Consider the following 14,759-nt stretch of genomic DNA (forward strand, 5'->3'; position numbering starts at 1 on the left):
GCGTCGCAAAAAAAAAGTTAGTGCTCAAAGCGCAAGAGCTCAAGTGTGAAATTATGGGTTTGCTAAATTCATGCAGCAAGCCCACATTTATTAAAGTGGTCCTGCCTTAATGCAAATCTGAAGCTCCTCGTTAGTGCTCGTTAAGACTTCACTTGTAAATGTGAGTGCATGGAATGGATCCGTGTCGAAAAACTATCAAAGCATCTCAAAAATTAACTATTACTTATAGGTTCTGCTGACCACACAACAACTAGCAAAATTTGTTTCCATTTTGCCTTAGGCCTCCTAAAGCCTAGCGGCGGCGCTGAGTGTAAGGTACTAGCATCAGTATATTAAAAAGAAATCATACCAATGTTTTGAACCGCATATTATAAAATGCAAAATATGAAAATAAAAATTGAAACCAGAGCTAATAAAGGCATCACTAATTTAATCGTTATATAGTTTTTCACAAAGCAAACTCATATTTTCAATCTTGAGCTGTTGCGCTTTGAGCACTAACGCTTTTTTTTGCGACGCTAACGATCACGAATACTAATAGATCGATTAAAGTAGAAAATTAAACGGATTTCGTTTGTTGGTCTACCGGCGTGAAATTGGCAGGTCCCAATAAGCCACGTTTAATTTTGAGGTGGTTTGATACCTTTTTGGCGAGGATCTCTTGCAGCACTAACGTTCGAAAGTGAAGCACTAACGAGCCGCTTTAAATTCGCATTAGGACAGGGCCAAATTGACAAATGTGCGTCTGCTGCATGAAATTAGCAGACCCCTTTTTACAACGTTTTGAGCTGTTACACTTTGAGCACTAACGTTTATATTGGCGGCACTAACGAGCACTAATACTTACCGGTCGATTAAAGTAGAAAATCAAACGGATTTCACTCGTTGGTCTACTGGCGTGAAGTTGGCAGGTCCCAATAAGTCAAGTTTAATTTTGAGGTGGTTTGGTACCTTTTTGACGCGGATCCCTTGCAGCACTAACGTTCGCATGTGAAGCACTAACGAGCACTAACGAGCCGCTTCAAATTTGCATTAGGACTGAGCCAATTTGACAAATGTGGGTCAGCTGCATGAAGTTAGCAGACCCCTTTTTACGACGTTTTGAGCTGTTGCACTTTGAGCACTAACGTTTATATTGGCGGCCCTAACGAGCACTAACGCTGCTAGTTTAACTAGTGCAAAGATTGAATCGATTTTCTCAAATGGGTCTGCTGGCATGAAGTTAGCAGGCCCACAAATATTTTTTAAAAATAGTAAGTTTCCTTTTATGCACTAACGATTTCTTCAGCGGCACTAACGTGCACTAACGGAGCACTAACGATATGAGTAAGTAGAACTATGGTCTGCTGTAGTAGGCCTGCCAAGTTCATGGACATATAAACTAGTGCAGGTTTCATTCATAAAGGTCACAAATGGATGTATAGTTATTGGCAAAATATACCTTAAAAATGTAGAGAAGAGATTTCATAGGTCTATCGCTTACACCTTCATTATTTTCCTATTACTATAATCAACTTCCAAATTAAGTATATTTGTTTATGTCGTTTTATCAACGCTATTAACGTTAGTATATTAAAATAGGTCTTATCTCTGGATAGTTTGTAATATATAATTAATCACCGGTAAGTTCGTATATAAGACAGATCTTACACTACCATGGTTAGTGTTTTAACCAGTTTCACAAAATCATCTGAAAATGCAAGCTGTTTTTCTGGTGAGTACGTACGACAATTACGTAAAATACACATAAATCTGGCTTTAGATTACAATGGTGTTGGCGCTTTTCGCATTGGCGTTTGCCAATCCGTCACCAAACCCCAATCCGATGCCCAGACCAAAACCACAATACTGGGGATTTGGATATGGAATGGGAATGCCCTACTATGGAATGGGTTATGGTTACTACTATTAAATTGTTGTCTCCGACTCTGTATATGAAACGTACTCTCATTTTTGTTTATTAAATTTGTCTTGCTGTTTCGAATCAATTTTTTTCTTATACTCCATATGTTATTGACGATACGTTTCATGTTTTATATGGAATTCTTCCCTTATGTGCGTTTTTGTTAAATTAAGGCAGAATATGCCTTGTTCTGAGAGATGAAAGTTCATAAGCAAAATCAATAAATCCATAATTATGTTTAAAAAAACGGGACCAAGTAAATCGGCAAAGAATTTTTAAGTAAATCTGGAGCGCAGGTATCGTAACTTCGATAGTGTTTGGTATTGCTTAATTGTTTTCTACAATACAAATAGTGTATAAATATTAAAGTTTTATCCGGGAAGTACTTTCTCCATGATTCCTCAAAAATTAATTACGTACATTTCCCAATAATACACAATACAAAATAGGAGCCAAGAGAATTGAATTGAAATAATCATGCTGAAAGTATAATGATGGATTTATTAGGTAACGACAGTGCTGATTAGTAGGTACAGGCGCCCAAGCAATAATTTTTTGTGCAATTATAGTTTCCTAATAATCGATTGGGTTTGCGCAATTGGTCAAGTATATACGCGGATATCTTTGAAAAATTGATCAAGAAAACGCATCTCTTTCTATTTATACTTTACATGTCATTGTCCGCTTAATGACACTTTTAAATTAGGAAAATTCTGAACACAAACAAAAATTGCTAAATTGACGTTAACAAAAAACATAATTTACTTTGGTAGGTGGATTCTTAAATAGGTCCCAATTTAGCATTGTTATTCGTCAACAGAAATTTGCATAATTTGCGGGCACGGGCCAAGTTTTTTCGCTCCCAGTAAAACTTACTTTCGTATTTCGTGTTGGGAAAGTTCCATTCCCTTATTAATTCCATTTTTGTAATTGACAAAACTATTAAAGCTGTCTAATCACAATATTTTAAGAACTGCCATGTCTTTTATATGAATTTCTTGCCGGATGTATTCATTTCACTGGGATTTCAATGTTAATTACTTGTTAACGAGAAAATTATGTTATGACAATATACAAATATTTCTTTTTTGATTAATTGCGGAGTTAAACAAGTTATTAAACTTCCATCCTAACAATTTATTAGTCTTCATTGGGAGATAAAAGCAGCACAGATTAGCATTACTAATTACGCTAGATGGACTACAGAAAAGTATACCTACACGAAGTAATAAACCATTGAGTCGATAGCTTATCTAATATTAACAGATTTTGTAGTAGGCCTATCTTTCTTTATTCAATCAAAATGTTAATAAGAAACGAAATCGTACATCTCGAAGCTTATGAATTAGAGCAAACGCTTTATATCTATGATAGGTAACACTTGTTACCACAAATGATTTTGGCAATTACTTCATATGATCGACAGGTTATTACTAGATAATATCGTATGCATGAAATTCGCCTCGAAACTGTCGCCCTGAGGAAATTCGGAACTTTCTCTTTGGACAATTCACCCGCAAAATTCGACCTCGAATATTCGCTCCTAAAAAAATTTAATGCAAAAAGTATTAATTTTAAAATAAACCCAGGGAAGGGTTTTTGAGCGCGAACATTTTGGAACGGTAGGAAGGACGTGAGGGAATACTTCCAGGACGAATTTTCCAAGGTTTGTTATTAATGGGGAGGTGAATTTCGCGGGATGAATTTTCCAGCGCGGATTCCTACCAAGTGTGGTACATTATATAAACGCTCAGTTATTCATATCTGACTGGGAGTTTGAAATTATTGATTTATCCTTGGACCAGGGCTGAGATTTTCTGCATGGTTCATTATAATAAGTGGATATAATGTTGTGGGGATGGTAGAATCATGGATAGAAGAAACGAACTGGGAAAACAAAAAGAACAGGATTTCGAATGAATACATATTGAAGAACCAATTTGCGACGAAGGATAATTTAAAGGGAAGAGCAAAAGGAGTTATATTAACAGGGGTAAAAAAAGTTATAACGGAAAGGAGACAGGAAACGACCGAGGAGAAAGGAATATGGGTCAGACGAGTAGAAGTGGAGGGGAAAAGAAATTATTATTATGGGTTGATTTTAATGTCAGAACAGAAATTAAAGGAAAATGGGAAGAGATAGAAAATCAAGAGATACAGTTATGGACGGGAGACACAGTAGAACTGTATAGAGGGAGAGTAGAGGAACAAGGAGAAGAAATAGGAGGGAATACAAAGAGGGGTAGTGGAATAATATAAAAGAGAGTATTATAAACCAATAACATGGACACAAATAACCGAAGGGGGGGGGGGGGAAGAGAAAAAAGGGAGTCTTGGGACAAAGAGTGTACACAGAAGAAAAAAATAGATATAATAAAATGATGATGATGATGATGAAAATGGGCTGGCAAAAAGGGATCTGGATGCACAAATACAACAACAGAGGGTGGAGGTAGAGAGCGCAGGGGGAAGTAGTAGTTATAAAGATCTAATAAGGGAGTGGTTACCAAAATATTTGCGAGAAGGAAGAAAAAATATTAAAACAATGGCGAGATTCAAATACGGAGATGAAGAGAGGGAAGAAGAAATTGAGACCAGAATGAAAATGTAGAATATACGGAGAGGAATAGGAGGACATAGAACACATGGTATGGAAGTGTACTGTACGCAGGTCGAAATGACAGGGAGAAGTAGGAGCGGGTTGCTGGATGGGGGGGGGGGGGGGTTAGAAGTGTATGGACGTGGATTGTAAACAAAAAAAGGGGGAAAAGAAGGAGTCATGTCATTTTATTTGTTTTATGGTTTGCTTACAGTACACCTTCTTTTCTGTTAATAAAATATGCAAATTGAAAGAGGTCCCTAAGAATAATTTATTGGAAAAACAATTACGCGATACGCTTATTTTTAATGTCCCGTATACTTTTATTTGGCAATAGGCAAATACTGATAGGTAAACAAGTAAAGAATGTCAACATTTATATAAAATTATTAGCATACAATTGCTAGCATAATGAAATTTCGTCCGCGGAAACTATTCGAAGATTAACAAAGGTACCTTGCCTTTTAAATAATACGAGGGAAAGGGAAAAACAACAACGCGTGTAGAGATACAGAAGTATCTATATCATCCCCTCTATAATGTACATTTATATTTTACACTGCAAAGTGCAAAAAGGACACATCGTTTATATACTGTTAGGGGGTTTTCATATAATCATTGTGTAGAGAAAAGATTCCACATAACCCTTGGTGTTAGTTGGTGCTTTGAGGTACTCCGTTACGGATCCAAGATTATCCTCACACCCCTTTCGATTTCTGGAACGCAAAATCACCTTTCGGCAAATGGTATTTCTGTGTTCGTATTGAACTTAAACTCTAAAATGAAAGACCACTTAGGCTTTCTAAAAAATAAATAGAATATAAATTGATAATTTTATTCCGTAAAGTAATAAAATGTTACTCTTATTTTAAAAAGTTAACGTCAAATGAGGAAGAAACTGTGTACACTTAAGTACAGTAGTAACATTATTTATGCACATTCTTCCTTACGGGCAGCGTAATCATCATTTGCAATTTCAATACCTTCGTAATTACGTTGCAGTAAGCCACACTTCATCTATTACTTACATTATTGATAATATTTACCGCCTCTGTTTAAATGTTAACAACACATGTCAGAATGAATTACACGCACGAGATTTATATTTACTTACATCCCGTACGGAATCTAATTTCTGCAAGAGAACTTCCTCATAGGCAATTTAAAAGTAGTTATACGTTTTGCTTTCATTATATTAATAACATTTCTAAATTCTAGTTCATTCCATTGATGAATGTCTCGACAATGCAAACATGTTAAGTCATCGTCATCAAGTTTTTTACCCAGACAACGAAGCGTAACTTAATAAATTTGAATGTAAGGGAAGGATTAAATTTTTATTACGCTAGTAAAGCGTTTGGAAAATTAACAGCACTTTCACTAAAAAAACATTTTACTTTCTTCTCTATATCGCTCTGATCTAATTTGAATAATTGCTCACATTACCAAAAGTTTTCGTAGTATATCCAATGTCATCATCATTAAATCAGCTTATCTAGGAAAGTGCATTGAAAGTTCTTATGAAACTGGAAGCCAGTTTTCTTTTAATTGAAACGTTAAGCTTAAATACCACATGCCAATTTTTTTTCCATTTTAAGTACTTAAATTCAAACAATTACGGAATAAGTTAAGAAGGAAAGAGTCCCTCTTGTTCTGTTAGGGGCTCTATTACAGAATAATGCTTTTAGGGGTACTCCTGCAGAAGGTCTTAAGTTGTTCTATACTACTCCGGTATTTACCTTACGAATTAGGAAAACTGCAGGAAAACCTAATTCGGAGTAGCAGGCAGAAAATTAAGTCAAGACTACCCTTAATTAAAATTAATGTAATTAAATTTCTGTTTGCTTCTATCACATGCAGAGTGGGAGCAGCTGTTACGCTGTGGCCTTCTCTTTCACACGGAGCAATGCACATGTTTAACAAGTAGCATCTTGGGACCATTGCGGATCTATATATGACGTAGATTGTAGATAATCCACAGAGAGTACACGGTGACTGTGACTGCAATGTCTATATAGAATCTACATATAAAATTATTCTTAAGAAAGTGATTGGATGTTTAAAACGGATTTCGCAATAATCCATTAACTTCACGTCGTTCTCAATTCCAAAATTAGAAGTTCAAAATTCAACATGGGACCTTGATTTAGTGCCTGACCGTCCGGATAGTTCAAAATTTTAAAGAAGAATATCAAATTCAAGATTCTTAATACAAAATTCGAAATTGTTACAGGGTTGAAACCCCATATTTGAGTTCAAAGGCTGGGAGATTGATGTTCGACATGGAAAGTAAATTGAAGCTTGATACCTGATGCTTGGAGAATGAGACATAGAATAGACAATTGCGAATTTAAAAGATTAACAGAATTGCAAGACTGCTTTTGTAAAGAAGCAATCGTTATTGACCTGGTAATCTACACACCCTACTTCCGCAACCATATACCCTTCCAAATTTCAGTTCTTAATCCTTAACTGACCATTTTTTTTCAACCTTAGAGAAATGCCGAATGTATAACCTTGTTTATAATAATAGAGAAGGAAATTTACAATGTGCAAGTTAAAACGCAAAATTTGCTAGCATGGTTACAATTAAATAGCAATCTCAGATTTAAAAACAATTTCCAGAAGGTCAAAAAAAATGCAATGTATGATTATTAACAAAACGTGAAATATAAAATTACTATTTACAGCGGTATGGCATAAGAAAGACGTATTCAAATGAGTAGGTAACTTTGACACGCACTAGTTGTTACTAAACTTTCTGTTTTATACCCTCTGTGTACCTTTACAGCAAACACAATTTTAAGACAACAACAAAAGTCTATAACACCTCGTAAGTTCACTGACTTTACTTTTAAACCTGTAACAACCCGCATAAACTATGCAACTTATACAACTCATTGATATATTATTGTTTAACTATAACTTGCAGCTCTCAATTATTCAAAGAATTCGCAGATATATATAACAGTTATATCCAGTAAACTGAAGGTATACGTAGTCATAAATATTTTTATTTCGCAAGATACTTGGGTAATTAGCTTCATTTTAGTTTCAATTGACCAAAAAACCGTTTTACATTTCCGTATAACATTAAAAACACGTTTCATTCATGAAAATTTTTATATATAGTGCATAATTAACAGGAAGAGCATTCCGTTTATAGAAATGAACAATTGAATATCCAGTTGAATGATCGTCATTGTGGGGTATAGGTCATGAAAATTTGAATATTTGCATCCCGATGCTTTGTGATTGTGATATTGCTTCATGTACCAAATATTTGCAAATCGTCGTGGCAGCTGGTAGATGCATGCGACAAACTGTTCTATTCACACAAGATAAAGTCGTTGGTTTCTAGATATGCTAATAAAATGACGATAAAATGGACAGTATATCTGTATATGTAAGATGAGAGTAGACTACTAATAACTCGTTATTAAACAGGATGGTTAAAACTAGTATTCATGGCATAGATTTGAGGACACTCTGTACTTAACAGAAATAGGTAACCATACCGTGTGCCGCAAGAAAATATTTTAAATTTGTTACTTTACAGCTTTACACAAACTAAAAGCAGTACAGAAGGAAAATTTTAATGCATTTTACTTGATGCGTCATCCAAGAATGCTCGAGCAACCCAGGGGCTCGTACCCGAACGCCAGTGAGGCAGGCATATCTTTTTTTTTTCAATAAATACCCTAATAAAGGCTTAATAATAAATTCAACCCTTGACAATAGCGCCCAATGTTGTTGCTGCTATAGTAAACTCGGAGTTAATTGTAGGTTTTTTTAATTGTTCCAAATGTTTAGCCCAGTTATCGGAGACTTACTGCCGTTTATTGTGTTACATATTTTGATGAAATTTTAATGTGCGGCAGCGAGTAGCAATTTACCTACATAAAAATCAGGAAAATGACTCATTGCTTACGAGGAAATATTGATTTAATTAATAATAAGACAAGTATAGTATATTCGCTGTAGCTTTGCAGGTATGTCGTTAGCGCTTCATTTTTGAAGACACGTTCTTGCCTTTTTCTAACTTACGTATATCATTGGTCATTATTGAACACCCCAAGCAATTCACACACAAGTTAACAAGGCTATTAACCATTGAAGATGAGATTTGAACCATATAGTGTGATTTTACTGACGAGTTTTGTATTATATTTTTCCCGAAATCCTTTGTTTTAAATATAAAATGCCTGGCCATATAAAATTCTTTACCAATATTAATGTGTCAGTTTTAACAGGAGTATGGTATAGTGACAGGAAGGACTCAGTATAAAAGTATCGCTGCCACGGTCATGGAAAGTGACATAAAGTAGGCATGAAAATGAAGATTGCATGGCGGTTTTGGTAAAAAAACAAACTAATTGGTAACTTGATGTTAGAAAGAATGTGTAAAGGAAAAATTTGTAGATGTAGATTGTATGCTCTTAATAATTCAATGTACCTGAGTTTTCTGTCATAAACTTTGCTTTTTCTAATGGAAATCATAGTTGATTGATGCTAGTTCCATGAAGAGGAATATGTTTCGGTTCGATTTTACCTCCAAGGAGAATTTGGAATTAGGTGCGTAGATTTCAGCTTGAGTACTCCTGTTACTCAGGATTGTTATATTTAACACGAAGACGTACACTCCAATTCCAGGTAGTTAGCATTTTAAGTACCAGTTTTATGTTACTCTAACAGATTACTGGAATGCCGTTGATAAATTCTAACTGCGCATGCGCATTTACAGGGTGACACATAAAAAGTTTTAGTAGCCCGTTTCTTCGTACTTATTAAACATATATCTTAAAAATACCAAAAATACGTAGTGGTTGTGAGTTCCTAACGTCGTCGAAATTTGCCTCACTATGGGGTGCTCGACGTTGTCGTGTGCCCCACTATAGGAGCCCGGTTTCGTCGTTGTAATGCCCCACTATAGGACACCTCGGTTTGATCCTACTACTAATACACAGATCGCAGCAGAATGAATTCTGAAGGCTTATATGTAATACGAATAGTTTGGGTACTCACTGCTTAAGTCAAAAAGTGAGAATTGGCACATGTTCTCTTTCACCCTTTCTCTTAAAGTTCCAATGTGGCGTCACGCTTATTTGCTTCTGGAACCCCCATTAGGGGGGTTTATACAAAAACGGCTAAATAGGGAAAAAATATCGAGGGGTAATTAACCCTGGGGACTTACCTTCGCCACAGTAGTCCACCCCAAATATTCCAAACGTATTTTCACAACCATGGATCTTAGTACCTAAAGTCCAAAAAAAATGGTCCAGACATTATAACAAGCAGGATTTTGTTAACATTGCCCCGTGTTCTGCTACTTGTAGTGTGATGCGTATCAGGTACGATACGTACCATCACAGTAGGTTTAGTTGTGCGTTACTTCTGAAACATTTTTGGAAACGTTCTTGATTCGTACATCTTTTGCAAGATTTTCCAAGTTGTCATGTACAGTCGATTACGGTTCATAGATTTTACGCTGTGTGCTTCTGTTAAAACGACCCAATTTTATTTTTAACTGGCTGAGTTTATAACTAGATTTCGATTAGGAAGACTCGAACTGAGCATGACATTTTAGTAATATAACGGGTTACGCGATATTCCATTTTGGGAAGCGTTCATTTACGTTTTTAAAATACCAAAGCCTTGAACTTTCAATATTCTTAAGGAAATCAAGTAAAAACTCAACTCAAACTTATATACCAAGTGATCAATTATTCCAGAAAGAAACCGTAATTATTTCGGGGGCGAGTCTTTCGCTTGGGAGTATTTTCCGGGGTAAGTGTACCGTGGCGTATCTTCCGGGGGCGAGTATACAGAAAGAGAATGCTCCTGTCAAAAAATTTACCTGGGGGAGTTTTCTTAGGGAAGGATTTTTCTGGAAAAATATTTCGAGACGAATCTTACGATTATTTCTGGGACGAGATTCCAGCGCGAATTTTCCGGGGACAAACTTTTAGATACCTAGCACCTCACACATTAAATATATCTTAATTTCTCTCTTTTCCATATACCACGTGTACTATACCACGGTCAAAAATAAGTTCTCTCGCACCCTTTTAGTTAATTTATCAAATGGATTTTTTTAAATTTCTATTGTCAAGTCTTTCTACAAGTGCAACAGAAAGTTTAAAATACCAATATTGGCCATATTAAATCATAGCACACTAATCCAGTACGCCATTATGGGGACACTAATTTTTCCGGCTGAATTACAGAATCAATTGTATAGTTATATTTCTTTGTAAGTACAATTAGATCCTGTTAAAAAAATTGAACACACATTTGTATTTATTTATTTATTAAGTACAAATGGAAAACGCAGAAAACGTTCGTTTTCCTAGACTTTGCACGGGAGCATGGCCTTAGTAGGTAGGTACGTACGTGAAAAATGATTATAACCTCTTGCCAAATCGCATCGTCTGTTCAACTAAAACGAAGCATGTTGTGGTTACATTATTTATTAATAACTTAATGACAATAATCATTGTCCTAACACTATAATTAGTAATAACATTAATTCTTTCTTTGTAATAACCAAGGTACTTCACTTAACGTTTATTGTCGTTCTGCCATAGCTAATTAGTTTTATTTGAAAAAAAAATAAGAGTGCTTTTACTCTTTCTTTATCAGGAAACAATGTTATCGTTACAGGCGAAAGTTACTAATTGAACTCTTTACTTGTGTATTTCAACCTCGGTTCAACCTAATTTGCGTAATTTTTGTTTTACACAATATTTTGTTCCATAATTACAATTTTCAATTCAATTTTGAACTATGTTTGTACTTCAGTTTATAAAATATTGTAACAATAGCCCGGGCTACTACGGTTATCCCATCAATCACCCTTTACGTTTGTTTACTGGATCAGGCATGTTTTGTAAACGAAGGATTGATTCTGTGCGAATCATCATTGCCGCAGCTATCTATTTTGCTATACATTTTATATCAAGAAAAAAATTTGAACCTAAAGATTTAAAGTTTAAATTTTGTTCAAAGCGTTCAATAGAAATAGGGGTATCTAAATTATAATTTTATTATACCCAAAAGTAAAGAATAACGCAATTAATATAATTTAGACCGTATTATACTTAGACATTTAGCATTTCAAATTGAAGTGCATTAATGCAACTAGAATTGGAATTGTTTCTAATTTAATCAAATATTCATCACGTAAGGAGATATTAAACATTCCACTCCATTAACTAGGCCTGTAAAATCTTCTTGATACACTTTGTTTACTTAGGAGTAAGTACTTAAATTCTGTACTTTCTCTAATTACATCAACAGCCTTATCTATACCTACCAATTAAAATGCTTTGATACTTTAACGCCGACTGTCTTTTCTCTCATGTCGCCATTAATTTCAATATAACGTAATTCAACTACAACGGATCTAGTGCATTTTTCATTAAAGTGACACCAAATATTCTTGAGTTACTTACCCGTAATGGCATAGTGACAAAAAATGCCAATATTTTCTATTTACAGTACATTAAAACTTTCCAATGCGATTGACCCTACCATAATTATCTGCTATAAATGAATAGTTAATTCTGACGAAGATAATTAAGATGTGCCATAAAATGCATAATATATGAGTTTTTCGAAATAAAATTCATTAAAGATGTTAAGTAAAACATACCGCGCATCCACTCCTATTAGCAATATAATTGACAAAAATGTTGATATAAACTTAAAAATTTTTAAATGTGGGACGTGTTAGTGTTCTGGTTTTTCACGTCTCCATAAATATCACTGAATAATTGAAGTGGCACTTTCCCATGCACAAACTTGGCGTATGCATGTTAAGTGCATTCGAGCTCGTTATTGTTATACATGCTGAACTATTTGTTCTTCTGATATTACTTAGCGAACCCTTCACTTTCTGCCAAGCAGTCCAAGGATCCTAAATTGGGGAGAGCAGATAGAAAATAGAGTTTACCCAGGATCTCAGGTATGACACAAGGGATAGCGACCCTCATTGTTCTAAGAGCTGTATAATCTCAATTTACAGTTAATGTGATAAAAAGACTCCCTTATGGTCAACATTTAAACAACTAAAAGCTTTCATATTTTGTACACTACAAAGGCATCGGAATTTGATACTAGTATTGTTATAATCTCCTGTATACCTACCTTGCCCCAGGATAAGGTTCAATAATACATCAAGGTGTGTTAATGCTATGTAATTTATCTAGAAAGTAAGGGGTTTATACCCACCTAATATTTGAAACGGTATAATTAATTATATTTCTTACTTACCTAAATGGGATTATGAATAATATAAAATTGTAGTCATAAATTATTTGCTGTTGAAATAGGTTAACTATTATAATTCCTAAACAGGACGTATTCAAACATTTATAAAGCAAAAAGTTACTTGTATTAAAATCAATCATAGAAATCGGATTCTCATTTACTGATCAGTAGGACCAATATGTGAGTGTTATAATAATTATACTTGAATTACATAATAACATTTTTATTGAAACAAGAGAATTATTAATTTCTTAAGTATACAAAAAACGTCTTGGAATGGTTCGGGATATTCGTTAGTAAGAAAACCTAATATAATTAATCCAGTCGTAATTTTTATTAATTTTTAAACTGTGTAAGAAATGATTTTTAGAGAAGAAATCTACCGAAGTGTAGAAAGGACGTATAAGATATTTCTATTAATTTAGTGATCTGACTATAAATGTACAGGTTTATATGGCGATTCGAAAGAGAGGCCACATATTTCTGGGAGTTTAAGGATATGTATGGGAATTTATAGACTTTTCAGGACATTTACACATCCTTCTGGAAATATACAGATCTACATATCTGGGAAATATGTTTCTGGTAATTTAATGCATTTCGCGATCGCGTCGGAAATTGACTTCCTGAATTCGATCATCCCGGCAAAAGTACGCCCCCTAAATATACCCCTGGAGGATTTCCCCGAAGAAAATTCGCCCTCGGATGATTCTACCCCAGAATATTCACCCATGGATGGATTTGGCTCTAAGAAAGCTCGCCTCCCGAATTTACGTCCATGAGAAAATTCTACAACGGATTATTTAAAACAGAAAGGCAAATTGCCTGAAGTGTTTTACTCCCAAGAAAAAATCGTTTCGAGAAACACCTTATCGTCGTACATTTCCGAAAGTTGTCTGGGCGCGTTTTTGAAAAATTAAAAAAAATTGAAACGGTTTTATATCTTATTGTGTCACTCCCCCCTATTCGTGCACTCACCTTTTTTGGAACTACTCACCAGCATACATAATGCTTTTACTACCTCGGGATCACCATCAATTTTCTGTACTTGTAACAAACCTTCTTATGAACAAATGATTGTTTGTGATGATACTGACTGTACGATTTAATGGTTCCATTTGGATTCGGTCGGGCTTAGATCAGTTCCTATAAGGGAGAATGGTTTTATCCGTAATGCTTTCCAGATTCAAAAATACTCAAGAAGAGAGATAGCCCACTTAAGGTGATCTCCAATAGTGGACTCCTTAGAGAATACTCTAGACTCTTTGCCAAGAACTTTTTAGAGCACTTTAATGCCAAGGACCAAAATCTTAGTTACACCACCTCGCATGTAAAAATAAATCTCAAGTTATACCTATCTAATGATTTTCCGAATCTCTAAGAATCTCAGAATTTCACCCAATTCCTCAATTATGAAATCTGAAATTTTCGATTGCTATTCGAAGGAAATATGTTCTATTCCATGGTCATCCGCTCCATTCACATCTGGTGATCACTCTAGTGCGGTACTGATTAAGATATAGACCTCCATCTAGCTAAATTAAAACAAAAAATCCCTACTCTTCGCAGATGCCCTAAGGGACCAAGGACTGAAGTCGCATAAATCTTAACTTCTTTACTTCGTGAAATAAATAAATAAATGAGGCCCTCTGGAAAAAATTTCTCCTATTCTCATACTCCATCCTACCAGTACCGTCAAAGTCAGATCGAGTTAAGAATGTATATTCAAATGGCTGGTTGAAGGTTACGCCCGATATTGTTCAATTATTAGGTGAAGTCGCAGCTGAAGACGAGGCTAAAAATGAGTCTCAACCTGGGGAACTGGGGGGTAACACAAATCTGGAAAAGAAAATCGAGGCGAAGCTTTCAGACGGATATCAGTCGTATGACTGGTGACTTCTGACTCATCATTTGGGTGTAGGTATCAAATATATTGATCAGGCAGGGGCTTACACGGTTTCCAGAAACTTTTCATCTGAGCGTTTT

The 14,759-nt window shown here is 35.0% G+C and overlaps 1 long non-coding RNA gene across 1 annotated transcript; it reads left to right on the forward strand.

Annotated features, from left to right (window-relative positions):
- The first annotated feature begins 1,597 nt into the window (after positions 1 to 1,597).
- On the forward strand, positions 1,598 to 1,984 carry LOC116160219. Its single transcript, XR_004143163.1, has 2 exons — positions 1,598 to 1,714; positions 1,763 to 1,984. It is a non-coding gene; the product is annotated as an uncharacterized LOC116160219 (long non-coding RNA).
- Positions 1,985 to 14,759: the final 12,775 nt, after the last annotated feature.

Source organism: Photinus pyralis, unplaced genomic scaffold, assembly GCF_008802855.1.
Source record: "Photinus pyralis isolate 1611_PpyrPB1 unplaced genomic scaffold, Ppyr1.3 Ppyr1.4_LG1, whole genome shotgun sequence".
In the NCBI taxonomy this organism is placed as follows: domain Eukaryota; kingdom Metazoa; phylum Arthropoda; class Insecta; order Coleoptera; family Lampyridae; genus Photinus; species Photinus pyralis.